Consider the following 12,228-nt stretch of genomic DNA (forward strand, 5'->3'; position numbering starts at 1 on the left):
TCTTCTTAAGTCATGGCTAAGCCTCCGGACAAGCCTCACACCTCGATAATAAACTTCATAACTGGATTGATGGGAGAGATTGGTAAAGAGATGGGAAGTGTTGAAGAGAGTCTATGTACCTACTTACCAGGTCATGATTGAGACTCAAAATGACCATCCCCAGGACATTCTTTTTAGAGACTTTTAGGCTTGATGCAAGAAAGGTGGTTAACAGTTGTGCTCAAGATATCACAGAATGCATTATTACAGTCTCCCCTCCCAATCCCTTCTCACAACCACCACCAAAAGTATGAAGAGACCAGGAGCATGTACTAAAGCAACAGATACCAGTTCTTTGAGCAGGTCAAAATTAACTACTGAGGTATCTTCTAAACCAAATATTATTAGGACTAGAGCCAAAACCCCTGCGGTGCAACACAAGGACTTAAAGTCCTTGTGCAAGCACTGGAATCCCTAGTAAAGACCACACTGGACTCTCTTTTTGCTAGATCATCACATATGGAAAGTCTAATCATCAGCTGTCTCTCTCATCCCCTACTACTTTCCCTCTATACTCCAGGTGTGACCAACTCCCACTACAGCATTCCATTTGTGGCACTGCTATACTGCCTGAGACCCAAAACTCAATTCCGATGTTACCACCTAGCATGCAATCTTACAGTGAGTTGTCTTTGGGCATTCTCTTGATTTACCACCCAAAGGAAAACCTCATTACATACTATTTTATTTATTTATTTATTTCTTTCGATTTGTATAGCACTCTATAACCCAGGGGTCTCTAAGCGCTTGTCCAGTAAGCACCGCAGGAAACCAAAAAAGACACTTCCCAGAAATTTATAGCCCTCCCGAGGCCTTCTGGAAAAGAACAGTCTTCAACCTCTTCCGAAAGGACAGCAAATTAGATTCTTTGCGCAAGTCCGCCGGTAGACTATTCCAAGCCGCTGGGAGGGTGTTCGAGATGGCACGACCGCCCACTGTCGCCAATCTGAAACAAGGTTGCATGAGAAGAGTTGCCTCAGCAGATCTTAGCACCCTTGCAGGTTTATATGGAATCAGGCGGGTCTTAATGTATCTTGGTGCCTTACCATAAAGAGATTTATGTGCAATGCATAACCCTTTGAAGAGCACCCTCTGCCTTACTGGGAGCCAATGTAGCTCACGCATAAGTACTATTGGCATATGGGCCCACCCTTGTCTCACCAGACACTGAATTCTGGGAATCCAAGAGAAATAAATCATTAAATTGGTAGGTAATAAATCAGGCTTAACTGTTTGAAAAAAAAAAATTAAAATGGTCAGAAGGGTAAAGTGGGTTGGCAAGGGCCCTAAAACACTTCCGAGGGACTGTTTTATTCTGTCCTTTAAATCACTTAAATTAGTTGACTCTATCTTGTGTAGAACCAAGGTCTTGGCAACTTTAGACCTACTTCTTTATAGCGCACTGCTACTAAATGTCTGGATAGGATTGTAACTAGGCAGTTATCAAACTTTTTTTAATAAAACCACTTGCTACATCACTCTCAATCAGGGTTCCGTGCTGGATATAGCACGGAGATCGGCCTCCTTGAAGTCTATGAAAACATTAAAGCTAACCTTGATTTAAATACTCCTGTCATGATGATGCTTTTGGATCTTTATGCAGGATTCGACATGGTCTCTCATGATATTTTTTGGAGTGACTTGATATTATCAGCTGTTAGTGGTCTAGCCCTTGGCTGGATTAAATATTTTATTAGTGGGCTTCCTAGTCTGTCTTTTCCCATTCTTTTACTTCTAAGGCCAAGCCCTTAGTATGCGGGGTTCCACAGTGTTCAACTCTCAGCCCATCACCCTTTAAAATCTATTTGGACCCCCCTGGCTAAGTTGGTTCAGTCCTGAGGTGTGAGAATGATATCCTATGTGGTATGATGATAATCAAATACGCTTGGCCTTCCAGAAAAAACATGCCTACTTCCCTTGATTCCTTCAAGCTCTTCTAATAGTTTGTGGTGGACTGAATGAACACAAGCTGTCTGAGACTTAATTCAGACAAGACTGAAGTTCTCTTTTTCAGCACCAAGTCCACCCCTTTACCTGGTCTTTGATGGCCTTCAGAGTTGGTTGTCCCCATCTGTCCTGCTAAGGTGGTTATAAACCATGGGGTGAAATTTGACTCAGACTCTGTCTTTGAGCCCCTGGTTAGGGTTTTATCCTCCTCCTGGTTTTTTACCTTCAGGTCTTTGAGAATGGTGCTGTGCTTCCTTCCATTAGAACATTGAAAGACGATTATCCACACCTTAATAGGACTATTTGAACAGGCTTTACTTGGACTCGCAGTCTTTTTGATTCAGCACCTGCAAATCAATCATAATGTTGCTACTTGGCTGACTTTCAAAATTCTGCCTCAAATGTTGGTGTCTGGTCATCTTTGAACACTTCATTTGCCTCCCGTTAATAAGAGAATACAATTTAAAACTCTGATCCTGGCCTTCATGAACTACCATCAAAGGGGCTACCTCCACCTTAGGAGCCATTTAAAACCATAAACACAGGATAGACTTTTGAGATGCAATAAGCTCAAACTCTTCAAAGTACCTCATAGTCACGGGGCCAGAAGAGGAGGCCGATTCTTCACTTTTTTGGCAACTAAGCTTAGGTTTGGAATGCCCTGCCTCTTAACTTGAGAAGCTGCCTTTCTGAAGCTGTCTTTGGAATGTCCTTAAGAAATGCATCGTTTCGAAACTTGTTATGGCAGCTATCACACCCTTCTCTGCTCCCTTCTTTGGATGTCTATTTTCCCGTTAGCACCATGACACCTCCTCAGAGGTAGCTGTGCAATTTATAAATGGCCTAAGATATACAGAGCTGGTAGTGGGAAATAGGTGCTCTAAAGTCTTGTCACCTAAAAGTAAAATTTATAACATGTGTGGTCAAGATGGCTACTAAACCAGTAAATGCAAATCCTCTGCACACATATAGTAATTACAAACATAAATAGTAAATGTATAAATCACAATTCATTTTTCTTGTGCATTTCAAGGTTGTTTATTCAAGTTCTGTTGTGAGTGAAATCCATTCTGTTATTCACTTTTTCTGATTCTCAGCCAACAAGTGTTTCATCACTGTTACATGGGATTACCCAGAGACTTCTTCAGGACTATGAACTGTTTCTCAAGCTTACCTACTTCCGGTGATAATTCTAACCCGAAAGGGTTTCTGCTTGTTATTTTATATTCTGGTGGTTGCCAAAATTGTCATCATAACTCTGAGTGTTCTTTCCTGTATTATGCGTGAGCAGTTGTGAGTATTGCAACCTGATGACCCATACGGCACAGTTGTTATCCTTGTCCTCCCTCATCCTGCGTGTGCGAAAGGACACTCACAGTTATGATTAAGGGAATAAGGAATGTTTAACTGGTACTAGGCATTAGTTTAACCACAGCAGACCTGTGACAACAGTTATGTTCAAATTTGAGACAGGTAACCAAAATCATTTGATTATTGACTACGCTTGGTTTTCTAAGTTCTATAGTCATGATCTATGATCCTCAAAAATAGATAAACATGCCTTTTTAAGTTCCTTCCTACTAATACCCTGTAATGTGTTTGGCCAATCAGTCCCAGATCCAGATCCAGACAGGTTTGTTCAATATATTTCAGCCAGGGAATCTGTAGGGGCTCAGACATTATAGGACAATCACTAATAACATTGCAATTTAATAAAGTGTCCTCACAAGACCAGAGCGCAGTTATTCTTCATTCAATTTATGAATTGCCGTGTAAGTTTCTAAACTTCGTAGGGACTAAGGAAACATAATCAGTGATAGTAAAAAAAAAATTGGTATCATTAGCATGCAATAAAACTCAAAAACCGAAGGACTGAAACTAGTTTAATTAAGAATGACAGAGACAAATTAAATGGAGTTATGCTGAAGAAGAGCCCTGGAGAACTGTGCATGGTAGACTAAAATGTTCGGCAGTAAACTGTCCACACCTAACAGTCTGAAGTGAACTGGAACAGATTGCATAGGGTTAATCATAGTCCTGTTCAACAAGCATTAAGCAGGGGCCCTGATGCAGAAAGGAGGTCCCTTGGTGGGCCACCTCAGGTAAGAGAAATCTTATCAAAATTCGCCCCTCCTCACACTGTTATAAATCTATGACCTGCCTCCTGCACTTTAATGGTTAATCTGGCTAATGTCCCCATCAAAAACCTGCACAATTTAAAAACGACTGTTGTGTACTGGGAAGCAGTAGTGTAAGGTTTGGCTTTAATAAACTGTCTAACATTTTGATTGTGCCTAGGACTGCATAGATAGGCCCGCTGTCTTAATCGTTGATGGGGGACTTTGTGTTGGTTAGTTTCATATATGTATTCTTGGCCGGGGGAATCCTGAAGGGCAGCATGGTGCTCTCAAGCCTCTTTGACTCCCACTGTACCATCCACAAATATAAGGTCGCCATTGACAGATCTAGGGGGATGTACCATAATTCCAGAAATAAAATTGCAAGATGTAATTAGGGGTGGGCGAAATTTGCGTAGTTGCGCTACGCAAAGTTCCGCGAAACGGTAAAAAATCTCTGCGAACACACAGAAATTCTATGAACACGTGGAATAGCTTGTTCGCGATGCTTTCTTTCCGCTCGCGATTGCTGTTTGCGTGCTCGGGGAGAAGCATCTCGCGAACACGCATTTTGAGAACGCGAACAAGCAAAAAATTCCACAAAGCCGTGGAAAGCAGAATTTTGGGCAATTTTGCGTTCTACGCGGAACGTGAAATTACGCAAATTTTTAAAATTCCGCGAGCAGAACGGAATTTACCACCCAGACCTAGATGTAATATCACGCACCTACTGTCAAAACTAAAGTACTTTAGAGTATACAAGTGCATATGATATTCTTTTGTTGCAAGAGAAATGGGCAACCAAGGATGTATTTATGAAGGCTAAGTGTGTTTTACTAAGGCTGCCATTATGTTACAATCCAGCAGAGCAAAAGCAGGTCAGGCATGTTGGTTTAGAACCAATTTTAACCTGTTTTATAGTTCAATTGCCAGCTAACTGTTCGCTCAGGCAAGCATTCTTTCTCCAATGGCAATACAAATCTAATGTGGTTTTAATTATTTTTTATAATAATGATTTTTGGGGTTTTGATTTTCCTAACTTCCATAGCTTATTTGCTTTTAATGAGCAGTCACAAAATGTAGGCTCTTATTTAAGAAAATATTTCCATTTTTTGTGTTGGGGTAATTTTAATGCCAAGGTGGGCAACAGACTTTTGAAGATGAAATGTTTGAATGAGATGACCTGCTTTTTGTATTCAACCTCAGCATCATCATGGTCAGCATGGAATTATTCAAAGGTCCTGGCCAAATGCAATGGCTTTTTAATTCGTGTTTTACTTTTTCTTAGCAAATTTTAAAAATTCAGGTCCAAAATATTCAGGCCATATTTTACTATAAGGGTGCAACCGAGGTAGTACACACACGCTGTTGATGTTAAGACATACAATGAGTCTGTCAAAACTAGAACAAGGGGGGCAAATTAGGTAAAGATGCATATTACCTGCAAATATATTTGACTGCTTTACATAAGACGTTTTTAAAATGTGGTTGATCTATTCATGAGTTAAAAGTGCATGGGTTCACCATGTTGCCGTAAACGATTGTTTCACAAATCAAGACATTTGCAGCATTTTATCATTTATCACTGTATATAAATGGAATTATTCAGATTCATTAAATACAAGAGGGACAGCTTTCTCTAAAAGTTTTTTTATATTTTATTATAAATCTCAAATCCGTTAAATGCGTTTTCCAATGCCATATGACAGTGGACAATGACATGTTAAATGTTGCTAAGTGCCCAAATCAATAGAAACACATATACAAAGGACGCAATTCCTAAGGATTATGTTGTAACCATACATCATATTTCTTCTCTATAGCTAATCGTTTTGACAGCCTCACATAAGCGGTCAGAATTGGCTATGGACAATCTCATACACATTTGATCAACTTTTTAAAGAGCCTTCAGTGTCAATATTACGAAAAGCACAAGGCGGTAGGGAGCACACTGCCTCTCATCCCAGCACAGTCTAGAGATTGACAGCATTAACCTGCAACAACTTTGGTGAAATACAAAATGCAAAAACTGAAGTAAGCATTTACAATGAACTGCATTTACCATAATGCTAAGGGGTGAACTGTGCTGGGAGGAGAAGCAGTTTGCTCCCATCCCCCTTCTGTTTGAAAAGGCTCCCTTGAGCCATTGAGCTGACGAGCTTTTGGAGATTCACCTGTGCGCCTGTGAGAGGTACTGAGACCTGAAAGGATTGTGACAGCTTACTCAGCAGACCCAGATACATTTCGTTTTTTGTCTCTACTGATGAAAGATGATATTCAGAAACATATCTGTATAGAGATTGCAGCACTAATTTGCACGATCTTAGGAGAAATACTTCAGCAAAAATCCAAGTGAGCATTTTAAATCAACTGCATTTACCATAATGCTAAGTGGTGAACTGTGCTGGGAGGTGAAGCAGTGTGCTTTCACCCCCTTCTATTTCCCAAAAGTACTAACAAGTACATCTCAACACTAGCTTCACACAAATGGTAACCCAAATCTTCAAGAAGATAATGTGCTATTTAGGAGTACCATTCTACAAACATATTTCCATCGTCTATTGTCATCAATCACTATAATTGCTTTTTGCATCCTCGTGTGTCCGTCATAACCTGAATCATCATTGTATATCCCTCAATTAACTTTAAATCCTCTTGGACACCCTCTGGAGTTAAATTAAATAAAGCTGTATCATCAGCATGTATAAAGAGAATTCTATAAGGGGAGGTCTATGCCCCCCACTTTCAGGGCATAAAACGATTTCTGCTTAAAATGTGGCAAAAATCAATAATAAAAGTGTACTGGAAGGACTGCAGCAAGGGCACAGCCCAGGTGTGCACCATGCATTATAACTACAGAGTACAAGGCTGTGCCTTGACTCAGCCTTGTTATCAATCAATCATTTGAGTAACTAACTTTGACTGCTTACAAGTTCATTCCAAGAATCCCCAGACTCCCAAAGCAGTTGACTCAGGCCCGTATTGAAGGAATTTTAGAAGCCCGCACTCAACCACATATGCAAAATGTTCCAATATCTGTCTATTACATGAGGACCAACAAACACCTGATAGTTCTATCAGAACCCTACTTCAATCCACACAATTATCTACTTGATTTGACACTCGTAAAAATGCCTCAATGTCAGTTAAGTAAGGACTTTTCCAGTGGCTTTAAATAATCATATTATCCATCTCATTATATCTTCAATTTAATAATAGTAGTTGACATCAAAATTGATAGGAGAGAGCGATATTGCCTACAGCTATGAAATTCAGAACTATAACCAATGAATTGGATAAGATTTTAGTTTCTGATTTCTCATTCCATTAGGCATAGAAGGACACTCTTTAGTACAGTAAAGCATTTTTAATTTTAGAACATACTACAGTATCTTCTAGAACTCTAAATTTATTAAAAGAAACAGTGTACATTATGCAATGGGTAGAAACACTATACACTATAATAATAAAATCAATTGATGGCTCCTCTGAGGTACTTGGAGAAACCCTGGCCTGTCCACCACCTCTTCTTTAGCAACAAGCAATCAACAAGCTCCTATATATATGATTGATAACTTTGGTCCTATAATACCAGCAGAGACAAGGCACAATGTCAGTTAGTGGAGAAGTGCGTCTCACTGGTTTGAGCGGCAGACTCTGAAGCAGAGATCAGGGACCCATGATTAGAGTAGGTGCCGAGGTGAGAATTATCGAGTCCGCGGACATTGAGCCCAAGACCCTGCCGCGTCGGGACCGACGCGGCAGGGTCTTGGGCTCAATGTCTGCGGACTCGATAATTCTCGGCTCGGCGCCTACTCTAATCATGGGTCCCATGCTGCAACTCTGGGCAATAGCTTACTTAATCTCCACAATGGCCCCTACAACACTGGGATGCTGGCTTCACTTTGGGGTGAGGTTCCGTAAATCTGAACCGGTTTCATAAAGGTCACTGTATCGTGACGATTTTGGTAACAGCGAACCGCAAATGACGAGTGCAGCATGTACGAGTGTTTTCGTCATGTTCGATTGATGGATTCACTATGTATTCAGGGATTTCGTTCTGAACCCACGGGTTCGATTTTGTGTACGGCAGCCATTTTATGGTTGCCCTCACCTAGGCCGATGACTACGGCCAAGCGAGTCTTTGGGACACGTACACCTTTAGCTGACTTCTGTGTGACCTGAGCGAACTGACTCCATTGCCCGAAGCTAACCTTGTTGAGCCAGTTCCTTGTTCGGCAGCTGGTCAAGATAGAGCTCGAAGAGCAGGACATTGCTGAGTTTAAGGTACACGCACACACCCTTCTGTCTTGCCTCTCATCTGTTTCTGTTCCTTCTTCTATGGCCCATTTGTGGTTTGGGTTTGGGGTCTTTTATTATGGGTTCGTCCGGCCTGTCCGAGCAAGAATGTTGGGTTTTCCCGTGTAATTGATGGTGGGCTGTACAACTGAAAAGTGGGCTTGTCGTTATGCGATACCTTTTGCAATGTCACTTGTGATTGGATAGTTTGTAAATAATTGTTGTTTGTTAGGAATGTGATTTTTGGCATAAAAGACGATGTCTCGCAATACGAAAATTGAGCAGTCCCTAGCGAACCACCCGTGTCGTGCTTCGTAGACTTCTGTTCCTGGTTGCAGCCAATAAATTTGATCTTTGACGTAACCGAGAATTATCCCGTGTCTCTGTATTCTAAGGCAGGCTAACCCGAAGACATTGGGCGAGCCCCTGGCTCCGCTGGGTTCTAAAACCCGGTTCTTCAGGGGGTTCCCCCGGAGGGGCATCTCACAGGGAGAGCCAGGAAGCATTCCACTGCGTTATACAGCACCGGGACGCCCCGTTGGGGCAGCTGTGCGCTTTACAAAATACACTACATTTACATTTTACACATTTACATACCAACACAGTAATTTGTAGGCTAACAAACACTAGAACCGCAAGCAACTTCCTGTGTTGTAGCGTGTAGTTTTATGCGCTATATGCAGCACCCATCATCAACTTGAGACCCCCCCATGAGTACCAGGCAAGTGAGACGTTACTGAGATTGTCGCGGTGTCTGCGAAGGAATTGCCGCAGTAGACGAGGGGCATGTACATAGCCTGCAGATTCCCAGGTGCGGTCTTCTGAACCGTAGGCCTTCCAATGTTTCAGGTAGTGCAGTTTACATTGCATTAATTTTGAATCGAATATAGCTTCAAAGTCAAACTTGGGTTCTTGGTTTATCATTAGAGCCGGGTTTTTTTTTAACTGACAATTCCAGGGTTAACAGGTTTCAGCAACAAAGCATAAAATACTGAATGTATCCACTTATTAGAGGGCTAGTCCAGTTTCATTGTAATGTCATTGACTTTTTTTCTGATCTTTTAGGGTCTAATAAATTGCTGCTGGAATTTACGTGGACATTTTAAGGCAATTTGGTGCTTTGAAAAACATTCTTTATCTCCTATTTCGAAGTCTAGACTAGATCGGCCATGTGTATCAGCATACTTCTTGCAGTCATCTTTGGCTTGTTCTAGGTTCTCATGAGTTGTCTTTTGGATCTCCTGTACCTGAATCTTGTACCACTGGTATCCCTGATGTTGTTTAGAGGGTGCAGTACAAAGCGAGGGTGAAAACCATAATTACAATAGAACAGAGAGTATTTCCTGTAACTGTGCACACTATTGTTATATGCAAATTCTGCTGCCCATAAATAGTCATACCAATCATCAGTGTTAAGCAATAATTGACCCTCTATATATTCCTCTACACATTGGTTCACTCTTTCTGTATGCCCATCTGTCTGAGGTTGGTGACTGGAGAACCAAGGGATATAAATTTGCACTAAATCACAAAGTGCCTTCCAAATCTAAGAAAAGAATTGAGAACTACGATCTGAGGTCACAAACAAAGTAAGGCCATGGAGATGCACAATTGCCTGTAGAAATATATCTGAAAGTTCCCTAGAAGTGGATAAACCTTTCAATGGGGTGAAATTAACTCTTTTGGTTAAGAGATCTAGTGTTACCAATACTGTGATGATACCCTTCTCTGTCTTGGGTAAGCCTGCTATAAAAATCCATGGAAAGGATATGCCAAGGGGCGGAAGGAGAGGGTAAAGGAGTTAACAACCTAGATGGTACCTGATGGATGCTTTTACTCTAAGCACAAAGACTGCATCTGTGTACTTACTGTTTTGCGTCAACAATGATAGATGACCACCAGAAATATCATTTTGCACATTCCAATGTTTTCTTTTCCCCATAAAAGTCCTGCCATTACTTAAGTATGACACCACTCTAGTACTTGTTGCTGTAAGGTGCCACACTCCTTGTATATAAATCAAATCACTAACCCTTTGTCTAGTATTACTAAGGGATGATGGTAGTGCCCTGGCCACTCTGCAGTACAGCTTTCTGTGGACAACAAAGCATCATGATTCACTCTACAGGGATGATATTTGGATGATCCACCGCTTGTTCATGTACTTCATTTCGCAAGTGAGAAAGAGCATCAGCCTGATTAAAACTGTATTAGAAAATCATAAGCATTGAAAAACTGTGTTTAGCACAATTGCTGCATGGATAAGGCTCGAACAGACTTAAGAAACGTCAGGTTTCTATTGTCTGTTGATGTAATGACAGTGTGTAAGGACCACAACAAATAATGCCTCCATTCCTCAAAAGATCTCTAAAATATCCAATAATTCCCTAATGCCCATTGAATAGTTAACTTCGGTAGGACTTAGTTTGTGTGAAAAGTATGCCACAGTATGTAGGTTCCCTGTACTTTTCTCTGTTTGAGGCAGGACCCTACCCACAGCCACTTGAGAGGCATCCACTTCAACAATAAATGGCTGCATGGGATGTGGATATTATAGAATGGTGCACTAATAAATGTGTTCTTTTTACTGCTCAAATTTCCTCTCTCCTTCTTCATCCCTCTAAAATTGGCCCTCCTTGCGCAATAACCTAGTAACAGGAATTGCAAAGGTTGAAAAATGGCAAATCCCAGGAAGTTCTGCACTTCATTTACAGATTGAGGGGTCTTCCATTGTGTAATCACTTACATCTTCTGGAAATATTTTCTGATTCCTTGTGCAGACAGAATATGACCCTAAAAGGATATTTGAAGAACATGGAAGTCACATTTTTCCAATTTCACAATTAGCTTGTAATCTCATAATCTTGTAGAGTAGCTCTAACATGTTTCTTATGTTCACTCATTGTAGAGGAGTACAACAGTTTATCATCAATATAGGGTACTTTACATATGTCCAGAAATTCCCTTAACATTCATAAACAATTGGAATGTAGTTTCCGCATTGCACAAACCAAGGAGGATTACCAAATATTCATATAAACTGTATCTTCTTCTCTGACACATACCAAATGGCACACACCTCTCAGATCCAATTTGGTAAACAAGCTGACATCCTTGACTTCATTGGTATTGGTATTAAAGGCAAAGGATATAGGTTCTTAATCGTTACTTTGTTAAGAGTTCTATAGTCAATGTATGAGCATAATTCACCACCCTTTTCGCTTACAAAGAAAAGGATATGAGGATGATGAACTAGATGGTCTGATTAAGCCTATATGATGCATTTCGTCAAGCTACTCTTGAAGATAAAGATTTTCTTTTTCTGTCAAACTTATATTCTACTTAATGGAATCTGAGCTCCCGGTAGAAGGTCGATTTGACCATCATAAGACCAATGGCATTGGCAAGATCTTGTGAACAAGGAGGCAAAAAAGGAGACATAGCTTCACTGATTGGTAAAGTTCCCTCTTGCACACCTGCCTGAGGACCAGAAAGCTGAGTAAAAAGTCGAGGTGTGTCTAGCCCAATCAATTTCAGGGTTATGTGTCATGAACCAGGGAATTCCTAATACTGCTTGGAATTGCGGGGATTGTATTAAGTCAACGCATAGCTTTTCTTTATGTGTGTCTTTTATCCATAAAATCAAATCCTCAGTGGAATGAGTAATGGCACTTGACTTCAGGGTACTACCATTAATAGTTTTCACCTCTTTCACTGTATCTTTGAATAGGGTTGGTATTATCTGGCACCTAATGATATATCCATGAAATGCCATGTCGCTCCAAAAGCTATTAAAAACTGTGAATTTATCATAACAAAACTGTCT

This window comes from Lissotriton vulgaris, chromosome 2_1 (assembly GCF_964263255.1).
Source record: "Lissotriton vulgaris chromosome 2_1, aLisVul1.2, whole genome shotgun sequence".
Classification (NCBI taxonomy): domain Eukaryota; kingdom Metazoa; phylum Chordata; class Amphibia; order Caudata; family Salamandridae; genus Lissotriton; species Lissotriton vulgaris.